Source organism: Silene latifolia, chromosome 6 (assembly GCF_048544455.1).
Source record: "Silene latifolia isolate original U9 population chromosome 6, ASM4854445v1, whole genome shotgun sequence".
Taxonomy (NCBI): Eukaryota; Viridiplantae; Streptophyta; class Magnoliopsida; order Caryophyllales; family Caryophyllaceae; genus Silene; species Silene latifolia.
Window position 1 is genome coordinate 91,763,432 of NC_133531.1, and position 11,596 is coordinate 91,775,027.

An 11,596-nucleotide genomic window follows, 5' to 3' on the forward strand; every position below is an offset into this window, starting at 1 on the left:
TCCTTTGTGTTGCATATTCTTTGAGGTTTTGTTTCCTTGGTAGGAGAGGAGTGCAAACCTTGTATTTTCATGGCAAAATAGAGCTAAATTGATTGAATCTAATGACCAAGCATCAAAGTGAAGACAAGACTAGAAGGCCTTTGTAAATAATGTAGTAGATGGGCAATGATGAAGAAGATCCTTGCATCACCGACAAGATCCTTGAGGATTGTTGGAAGAAGAAAAGAAGAAAAAGCTTGCTGGACAAGAATCCGCCCGTCGCAGCATCGGGACGCTCGTCCAACCTCCACAATCCGAGCGTCCCACCTTCCAGTCCGCTCGTCCAACCTCCACAATCCGAGCGTCTCACCTTCCAGTCAGCTCGTCCAACACCCCCACAATCCGAGCGTCCCGCCTTCTTGGCCGCTCGTCTTCCACCTGCACAATCCGCTCGTCCCGACCCTTTGGCCGCTCGGATTGTCATCCAGTGCAGCACGGCTTCTCCTTGTTCCATTCGGGTTGCGCATATTTTTGAAAGACTAGCAAAAAGGAGACTCGCATCTTTCTTCGAGAGGAGCATTTCCTCAACTTTTCTTAAGGGTCTTAATCGTCATTTAAGCCCTTAGTAACCCTAATTTATGTACCTAATCTCCACTATAAATACCCCATTGTACTAATTAGATTATCATGTTTTTCTTATCAATCCTTAATATAGTTTATATTCTTATAATCTCTCTTTAATCTTGTAATCAACTTTTAATTAAGTATTAATACAAATCTCATTTCCTTAATTTCTCTATTGTTCATCCTTTATTTTGGGTAATTGAAGATTATTTGGGGTTTATTTGGAGGATTGACAACCTTCCAATCATTTATCAAATACTTCTATTATTCTTTGCTTATTATTTTGGAATCATCATTAGGTATAATTTTCTTAATCCCTTTTTAATTATTGTTAATCATCTTTACTTATTCATCATGTTTTGCTTTGTTAATATGATTGACAACCTTGTTAGCATGTTAAACTTGATAATGAGTGAGTAATTTCATTAACTAGGGTTAATGGGGAATTAGGGTAAACCAACATGGGGATTGATTCATGCTTAATCTAATATGCTTTCATAATTAATTTGCTTGCTTGTTGTGATTTCAACTTATGCACATGTTATGTTTGATGAAATGCGAGCCTATGAATCCTTGCATTTTTTACCCATCACTTATGTTTTCAACGAGACTTGTAAGACATAAACCAACTCGAGTCTCATTAGACCATGCATATAGTTGGATAGGGAGGATTAAGTCGACTTGTATGTGTTGTACAATCTAATCGATTCGGCTCTGGGACTCAAACCTTCCTAGGGATTGTAAGATATACACTAACTCGATCCCATCACAACAATAATTGCTTGCATCTAGTTGAAAACATGTTTGTATGATCAAATCCCATGAATCCCCTATGAACCCATGACACCCTAGTGCTTTAAATCAATTGTTTATATCTCATTTTAATCATCTTGCTTATTTATTTACATTGCTATTTAGTTTAGTGATCTTCTTATCTCAACCCAAATTGTGGCACCCTTAGACACCACTACTTGCAATCGAAAATCCTACATCAATATCCGTCCCTTGGGATCCGACCTTTACTTACCTCTTTACTAATAGTAGAGTAGTTTGTGAAGTTATAAATATTGTTTTGGTCTAGGTGCTCCTAACGACAAGTAACCGAAAATATAGTCCGACCAAAAATGGCGCCGTTGCTGGGGACGGTGTTAACTTGATTTGATTTTCTTTGATTGTTATTAGTTGTGTCTTTCTTTGCCTTGGGGAGGTAAAACTCCTCAAGGTTTGTTCTAATTGTTTTCGAGTTGTTTGATATTTTGCATGTCTAGAATATCACAAGGTAACTTGTTACCCATTGATCACGAAATTGAAAGGACTTTAACAACCAATAGAAGACTTGCTAGAAACACTTTGAGAGGTATTGGTGAGGTTGTACATATTCATTCAAATACTTTTGAGTTCATCAACCCTTTTGCAAGAGAAGGTGAGGAGAACCCAACACAAAATCAACCACAAAATCAATCACAAAATCAACCACAAAATCAACCCACAATGCCTAAGTTTTCATCACATTCCGTACCAACCGAGGAGAACCTACCCAATGGTACTCCCACACCACAACACTTGACCGGAAATTTCATAGCAAAATCCGCATTTATCCAATTAGTCGAAAGAAGCCAATTTGGGGGGATGCCTAGTGAAGACCCTCATTCTCACATGGAGACTTTTTGTGACTATTGTGATGCGATTTCACAAACCGGAGTGACTCAAGACCAATTTCGATGGGTCTTATTTCCTTTTTCTCTAATTGGTACCGCGAAACAATGGTTAAAGAGCCTTGATAAGGCTACTCTTGGAATCGACTCTTGGAAGAAGTTGGCTCTTGCTTTCTACAAAACGTTCTACCCTCTGAAAAAGACTAACATGCTAAGAGCTCAAATCACGGGTTTTAAGCAAAGGAACGAAGAATCTTTGTATGAAGCTTGGGAGCGATTCAAAGGAACGTGTCGCTCATGTCCTCATCATGGACTTAGCGAGTGGTTCTTGGTACAACAATTTTGGAATGGTCTTTATGAAGACTCCTGAAATATTCTCAACATGGGATCAAATGGTATGTTCACCGAAGTTGACGATAATCAAACTTGGAACAAGATTGAGGAAATGGCGGTCCATAACTCACAATATAGTAGACCTCGCAAGGCTACTAGAGGAGGAAAGCATGAAGTGGACTCTATTACTCAATTAGGTGCTCAACTCTAGGGAAGAATAACCCACCAATCAAGAAATTTCAAAGAAAAATGAAGAAAAGGCCAAAGAGAAGGAGCCCATTGTGATTAGACTTCCTTTTCCAAGTCGTCAAGCTAAGCCTAAGTTTGATGACCAACTTGGAAAATTCATGGAGATTGTGAAGAATTTAGAAGTCTCGATTCCATTCACGGAATTGATCAATCACGTTCCGGCCTATGCAAAGAATATGAAGGATATTCTTACAAAGAAGAAATCAATCCGGAAGCTTGAGACTATTGCATTCACTAAGGTGAGTAGTGCCATCCTTCAAGGAAGTTCACCTCCAAAGCTCAAGGATCCGGGAAGTTTCTGTTGGAATATGTGTCCTCCGACAATAATGCGATCACAACTGTTGATCATGATGATCACATGTTTAAATCTCATATTAAGAATACATGTGGGATGTAATATTTTACAGTCAACTGGTCCCCACATATCGGTAATGATTGGCTGACTAGAGTTTGACATTACTGTCGTGCGACGGTGGTGATCAGTTGATCCCCTTAGGTCATACCTATAGGGAAATACTCTTAATTGATTATTTAATTAATCGTATGCCGATACGAGTTAATTAAATTGCTTAAAATTGACGGGTGATATTGTGAGTAAAATTAATGTGTCTTATTGTAATTCGATTATATTAGATACGGTCTAAGTAATTGAATTGTTTTATTACTTAGATAAAATTATTGTTTACGAAACAATTGAAATTGAATGAATAATTTATTATAAATACAAGACGTTGTGATTTATAATTCAATAAACCATTTTGGTACAAGTAATTACGAATTACTAGTCGATTTTGTATATGACATATTTTTATTAGTATGTTGATTTTTAATGTGTTAAAAATGCATAAATGTGAGACATAAACATGTAACATGTTACATGTGACATTGTGACAAAATTGACAAATTGATAAAGATAAAATGGAACCTATTTTATCTTATATACCGAAATAATGGAGGGAGTATGAGGATTAATATTGTGTTTTTATTTTAAATAGGAACATGATTATTACCTCTAGGGACTTGCCTTGCATGCCTATCTTCTTGGGTAGAAAAACAAGCCCATGCATAGGGCACTCTTCCCCCTCCAACCGGTTTTGGCATGAGGAAAAGGCAAGGGTTTTTCCTCTCCATTATTCATTCATTTTTCATATAGAATTTCTAGTGTAAGAAATTACCATTATTCTCTCTACATCTTATGAAAATTCTAGAGAAATAAACCTCACAAATACTCCCTCTTGAACCGATTTTTCAAGAGCCAAAATTATAATTTTTGTGTCAATTTTATAGTAAGACTTATATTATTTCTAGTACAAAATAATATTAGTTATTAAGAGGTTTCCTTGAGTATATGCTTTTGGGAGAGAATATAAACTTGAATCTTGTTCATCCATTGTTGGAAAGCTCAAGAACTAACAAGAAGGAGATCTTGTTGGTGCCCAAAATGGCCGAAAATAAGATGGTGAGAAATCAGTTTTTCATCTCCTTTTTATTAAGTTTGCATGCATAAGATCTACAATTTATTTTATGACTAAATAAATTTGAACATATATGAATATGTATATTAATGAGATAATGATTTCTATCAAGTGGTATCAGAGCCTTAGGTTGTTTGCATGCAAATCGGTTATTGTTTTTCCGAGTTATAAGATTAACAAACAAAACTTATAAATTTGTGTTTATTATGATATATCACGAAATTTATTTGCATGTTAAAGTTTCTGGTCCTAAAATGTATTTAGGATATTTTGGTTCATTTATGGTTTTTATTGTTCATTTTATATAATAATGGCATTAAAATGTGATTTTTATGATAAAAATGTCATTTTTCGACTTAAAATAGCTAAACTTCGATTTTCTAGTGGTTTTTGGATATGTTTTCACATATATCATCTATTGATGACCTGTAAATTTTCATAATAAAATGAGTTGTTATGCTCGTAATATGGATTTTTCAAGTTAAAATCGTATTTAAATGGGAAAATAGGTTAATATGAGTTATATTTCGAATCTGGTCATAGAAATTTAGTATATTGTGACTTGCAATTTTACAAGATGTGTGTAAAATATTTGGCTATAATGAAGTCTTTATGCATGATTTATGAATTTTTGATGAAAAATCACATAAATAGTGACTTTAATTAGTAAAAATTGCTAAAACATACTTCATGACTAAAGAAAAACGTCACATGTTGAATTTTATCAAATATTTCAGATCTAAAAGTGAAAAGTTAATAAAAATAATTTTACTCATATTTTTATGGTAATAATTGATAAATCCGATAAACCGCAACATTGTTTTTCTCGATAAATTTTCGAAATTTTTAACCTATGATTGAGCATTTTAAATGTCATGGTATTTTTCCAGAATGTTCATGAGTTTAAATTTCAAATTTTGAAATTATTTGAAATTTTTATGATTTAATTTGAAGTTTATGATATAATTTTGTATTTTTAAGTCCTTTTATGAACAATATTAAGAAATCTAGGTTAATTATTGTCAAATGTTAGTGGAGACTAATTTTGAGTCCTAAGATAGTTAGGGTAATTAACTTGTACATAAATATGATTTTATGTAATTATTGTGATTTTTAAAATGTTAAATCACGCAAATCCGTAAAAACCGATTAATATACGATATTGGCTCCTTAAAGGCGATTTAGCATAAAATTGGGCATGTTCATACATATTATAATGCTGCATTTTATTTATGTTTGTCATATTTTAATTTTATGTAATTTTTGAATTATGTAATTTTACTTAGTATGGCCTTAGTTTTAATTGGTATTGCCCGAAATGTATGGGAATATCGATTCGGTTGTAATTTATTGTGATCTCGTATCACCGTTTTTTAATTTAATAGATTTATTTTATTTTAATTACAAATGTATAATAGGAAATTATGTAATTTATTATGTATTTTAATTATTCCGGAGTTCCTTGAAGACGGTGCCAATCGAGAAGGCGATCCATTAAAGAAAGTGTTGCCTTGAAATGCGTGCCAAGACCGAAGTTCAAGGGACCAAAGGAGTTGGTTTCCGAATTTGTAATAGTTTATTAGATTTACTATTTTAGGAAGGCCATACTAGGATTTATTTTTATGCTTTGCATTTTATTTATATGTTGCATGCATCGCTAAATCGCCATAACTAAACATGCATTTTAATCGATTTTATCGACCGTGTCAATTACAATTATCGTAGTTCACCGCTTTAGTTCACTTAAAACGTGATAGATAATAAATTGACATGACCTCTCGCTAAAATAAACAATTGAGACTTAGCCTTACCAAAAAGTAGAAACCATGAAAACCTATTTCATGAGGGAGTGCGCTCGGCCACACCGGGGTACAAACCTTGTTACGTAGGGAAGTGGGTGATAAATGTCTATCCACCGAATTCATGTTGATAAGGGATGAATCGGCTACCTCGTGCCCAAGTTAATGTGAATTTGGATCATGGACACATTTATTTGAAATTTGGATTGAGCTCAACGGAAGTATTCGTGACCGTAGTCGCATGTGTTCCGGGCTATAGATAAATATTAGAGTAATTTTATCGACCGAGAGTTCTAAAAGTAGAATCGATTAAAGAGTTAATCCACCGAGTTATATTGATGAGGGATAAATCGGCTACCCCGTGCCCAAGTTAATATGAATTTGGATCTCGGAATCGTTTATAATAGTTGGGTAGAGGTCACTATATAAATGCTCATAACTTGTTAAATTATTTACAAGTATTATTATGACGATAAATATTAGTTTTCATCATTCTGTTGTCGCATCGTTTGCATCATTCTATTTCTTCACCACAATTTTTATACGATATCATTTCGATTCAAATCTCCATTAAAACATCGTAACTAAAGACAAAATTTGAATTTTCTTCTAAAAACCTCGAATTATCCATTCAAAGGATCTCTTGTGAAGAGTATAGATAAAAGTTATTCGTGATCAAAAGGGTTTTTTATTCTTGACTAACATATCAACTTACAATAAATTGTTTCTCATATGCTTAATTGAGTTAAGCACTTTGAAACGTTATATCATTTTGGTGACTAGATTTGTTAGAAATCGTAATTGACCAAAATACCGCAACCACTTCAATGAAAGTTTTAAGACTAAACGAACGAATGAAGAGTAGTCTTCATGAAATACAATTTTGCTTCTCTAAGCAAAGACTCGTTGAAATGAGTGGGAGCATTCTCTGAAACCGTTAAGAAAAGGATAAGGTTCTAAGAAGTAAAATTAGAATGGAATTGATACAAGGTAATGCTAAAAGTAACGTTATTGAGAATAACAATACTAAACCTATCAATCCCGACCACTAAAGTTTCCATTGTTTTAATTGTTGGACACTAGAAAGGAAGCTACCCCAAATTATTGAAGAATCAACAAGTTAGTTGTGGGACATCTAATGAGACCTTCTTCTTTAAATGTTTATTTGATTGACATAAATTTTGCTAATACTACTTCGTCTATATTAGAAACCGGTGGTGGTTTTCATCATTGTATTTGATACATAGGATGATTAGAATATGACGAATAGCTACAATAATGTTGAGAGATAGAGTAATTGTGTACTCAATCTAGTTTTTGGATTTAAAGTTGTACTTAATTGTGACTATTAAGTGCATAAACTCTAAATAAGAATGTATACTTGTTCAGATACAAAAGAGGTTTCACTTTTGTGACCCTATACACCATGATTTGATGTATGGCTAGCCCATTATCAAGGTGAGTATATTCTAAACCAAACTAGAATGATATATCATGTAGATGATGCAAGACTCAAATTGGTAACCCAAGATTAAACCTTAAATTCTGGAATTATGAACGCAAAGAGTTATCAAGTACTCTTGAAACCATTAGATTGTTAATCTTATGGTATATGCATATCTTGTATTCAAAGCAAGATATCTCGTGCTTTTGGTTGAAAAGGAGATCGAGAATGTAAATCATTGATCCAGAATAGGTTGATCATTTTCTTTTACCAACGACTTAAGTTGACACTAATGTGTTCACTTAATAAGGTAAATAGAGAAACCTTTGAAGAAGTTCAAAGAGTTCCAGAAATCACGATTTAGTCGTGATGGGATTATCAAAGTGAAGACTTTGATATAAGCCAAAGGAAATGTGATATAGTATTACAAATTAATCTCTCTTGCACACATTATGGGATAATGTGTGGTTGGATAAAGAAATCAAACGCTATTCGATATGGTTTGGACTTCAATCAAGTTACTTTGAGTTACTTGATCTTTTTGGGGATTTTATCATTTTGTCTAAATTATTTTTCCACTAAATCTAAAACGAATCATATGAGATATGAAATGGTAGGGTACCATGTTTGTAAGTTTACACAAGAAACAAATGCTCATTTTTCCTTACAATAATCACGAGTACAACAGGATTGTGGCTCGTAAAGCTGTCTTTCTAGAATACAAGTTTATTTCTAGAAGATAGAGTGGGAGAAAATATTCAAGGAGCCACAAAAGAATTGTGTCAAATTTGTATGTCGCAAGAAACTGTATTTTCTTGGCTACATGAGGTTGTTTCTTCGAAACCTATGAGGTTAAATTCATCACTTGTTGAAGATGATGAATTCATGTTACTTTTAAGAAAGTAAAAAGCTTACAACTTACAAAGAAATTGTTTGATTCAAGTTACTTCTGGAAAGTAATGAATATATGACTTACATGAGAGTGTTTAAGTCACAACTCAATACAAGGTTTAGTGCCATGAAAATCCGAAATAAATTCCAAGTGAATTGTGAATTGTCAGATATCAAAGCTTGATTGGTTGCAAAGGGTTTTGCACTAGTTCAAATGCTTAAGTCTATTTGGATCTTCTTAGGGATTGTGTTTCATTATGAGATATATATAGCGAGTGAATCTAAAACCCACTTCTTCAATTAGAAGGAATGTATTCAATACATGTCTTGAGTTTTGTAGATTCTTGCCATCCTAAGATAATGTGAAACTTAAGAGAGGGTCTTAAGTAGGACATCAATGAGTTGGAATCAATGTTTTAATCATGTTATAAAACTTTTCTCGATAAGTCGAGAAATTGTGTTTATACATGGAGTTTAGTGGGAGTTACGGTAATTTTAATTAGTCTTATACTCCCTCCAAGTTTGATCAATCTTCCCTATTTCTCTTTTGAGCTTATTTTCTTATCTTCCCCTTTCCTTTTTTGGTTATCTTTTATTCATTATTTATTCATCCTCTCTCCTAAACAGTCAACAATTTTCCCTACTTTATCCTACTTTATTCATTTTTTATCCATTATTCATTCTTTATTATTTTCTCTCTCCACAACTCACACTACTTTATCCATTTTTTATTGTTTTCCTTATTTTTGCTGCAAAAAGTAAAAGGGAGGATTGAAAAAACTTGGAGGGAGTATGTGGATGACATATTGATCATTGGGAATGATTTAAGACTTTTGGAGTATTATAATACATCTTTAATATCCGGATTTATGGAGATAAATCTACATGATATTAGCGTCAAATAAGAAGTCTTATGTTGATAAGATTGATGACTAGTTCAATCGAATTGAACATATTTGATTGATTCCATTTGCTTCCGCTGCCGAATCAATTAAATAGGAAATGATGTATAACACTTCATATACTTTGAGTATGATGAATTGTTACAAATCGAATTTAAGTAATATTTACCAAGTAAGCCATAAAGATTACCCTTAAGTGCTTGCAGAAGCATTAAGGATGTAAAGCAAAGTGTTCTTGATGCAATTTTGTGTAAGGGTGTTACACAAATGACAATTGAAAATTGAGATTGCGCATGGTTTCCGACAAAACCATAATCAAAACACATTAGGATGGTTAAGATACCATTGTGGCTATGTTGTTTAAGAAATAGATTTTCTAGAATCGTTTTAGGCAATAAAGAACAATGAGAAATATTTACAACGGAAATTGAGTACACTTGCAATCATGGGATGTGCAAGAGGGATGAGGCCCGCACACTGTGAAAACAGTGGGAGCTATTCTATGACTGGAGAGCTTATGTCTAGACTGGATCTAGACACGTACTCAGGAAGTTTTGTAATGCAAATGTATACATTACAAAGAAAAGCGAGTATGTAGTAAGGTTGAGTTAGGTACAAGAAGTTGATAAAACCTACTAACCAAAGCCTTCCTATAGGCTTAACATGATGAGTCATGTCATATGTCATTTTAATTGGATTGAGATGAACAACTACATACATTGTAATACTACGGTTTTATGAGTCTCTGGGTACTCTATCGAGTAGGCCTTACTCTGTCGAGTAAGGGTGAGTTGCAGTTTAAAATAGTTTCTGACCTGTTGGGTACTCGATCGAGTAACGTAGATACTCGATCGAGTAAGGAGGCACTCGATCGAGTACCTTAGCTACTCGATCGAGTAGCCGGTTTACGAGGGTTGATTTCTCGGGTTTTGTTAATAATGCGATTAAAGTATATATTACTTTCGTCATTTTTCTTAAACACTTTTCAAAACCTAATTACTGTTAAAGAGAGAAAGCAAAGTACGTTCTTCATTTTAATCGCATTGTTGGCAAATCCAGGAGTTTGGAAGGTCGGATTTCATCTTTCTTTATACCGTTGTGATCCTTGCGTCGAGGGTAAGACCTATATACCGTTTTTATAGTATTTATTTAAAGTTGGTTAAACCCTAATATTGGGATTTGGGGGTTTTGTTGTATTTTGTGTTGGTAGTGATTATATGTTTGTATGTTAGGAGGAGGATTTGTAGAAGAGGCATTTTGATATCAGCTGTGAGACCGTCTGATTGTGTTGTGCTTTCCAGGTAGGGTTTCCCTACTCAGTATTAGTTCCATAATGAGTTGTTCATGTGTTGTGATCGTTGAATAGTATCGTAATTGTGTTGTGACGGTTGTTGATTGTGATTGTTTGTCTCTGATTCTCGAGATGCGTTCTCGGCTGAGTGGAGTCACTTGCGGGAGTGGCTTTACGACCTAGTTTTGCCCTTCGTGGAACCCGCCACGGAAAGGGATGTGCACATTAATGGGACAGGGTTATCGCTCGGTATGATGAGCGGGGCTTAGGTGGGAACGGTTGCGGTCCCCCATTGGCATGGCTAGTCCAGTGGACAGTCGGTGACGGAGATTGATTGGAGTGGGTGAGTTTGAGCGTGTCTGCTTGAGGTGTGTTGATTACTGTACTGTTGGTTATATAAATTGTGTGATTAGTACTGACCCCGGTTTATTGTTTTAAAACCTGCGGTGATCCAATCGGGGATGGTGAGCAGATATTGAGCAGGTATGATTGAGTTAGTGGGATAGCTGGGATGTGCCACTGTCTGATAATAGAAGTCTTCCGCTGTAGCTTTAGTAGTTTAATAGACATTTCAGTTAGCTCAGTATACAGTTGGTTTTGAGAACATGTATTCGTATTTTGGTATTTGGTTTTGAGATTGTAACCTTTCGCTAAAGTATTTCTATTTAAATGTTGTTTCGTTATTGTCTTATGATTATCATTGCCTCGGGTAACCGAGATGGTAGTATCCTTATACCTGAGTGGTCTTGGTAAGGCACTTGGAGTATGGGGGTGTTACAAATGGTATCAGAGCGACGATCCTGAAACCTGTAACCAATGAATCTAATGAACATAGGGAGTCAATTAAAATGAACCTGGGGTAAAGGTTGTAGGAGCTAATGCAAAGGCTTGGGAGACGTCCTAAAGTCGCGAACTCGCCCTACAATTTTGAACCGGTCACATGGGGGTGTATGT

At 34.5% G+C, this 11,596-nt stretch overlaps 1 non-coding gene across 1 annotated transcript; it reads right to left on the reverse strand.

Annotated features, from left to right (window-relative positions):
- Positions 1-2,466: 2,466 nt before the first annotated feature.
- Positions 2,467-2,573, reverse strand: LOC141589216 (small nucleolar RNA R71). Its single transcript, XR_012520166.1, has one exon. It is a non-coding gene; the product is annotated as a small nucleolar RNA R71 (small nucleolar RNA).
- Positions 2,574-11,596: the final 9,023 nt, after the last annotated feature.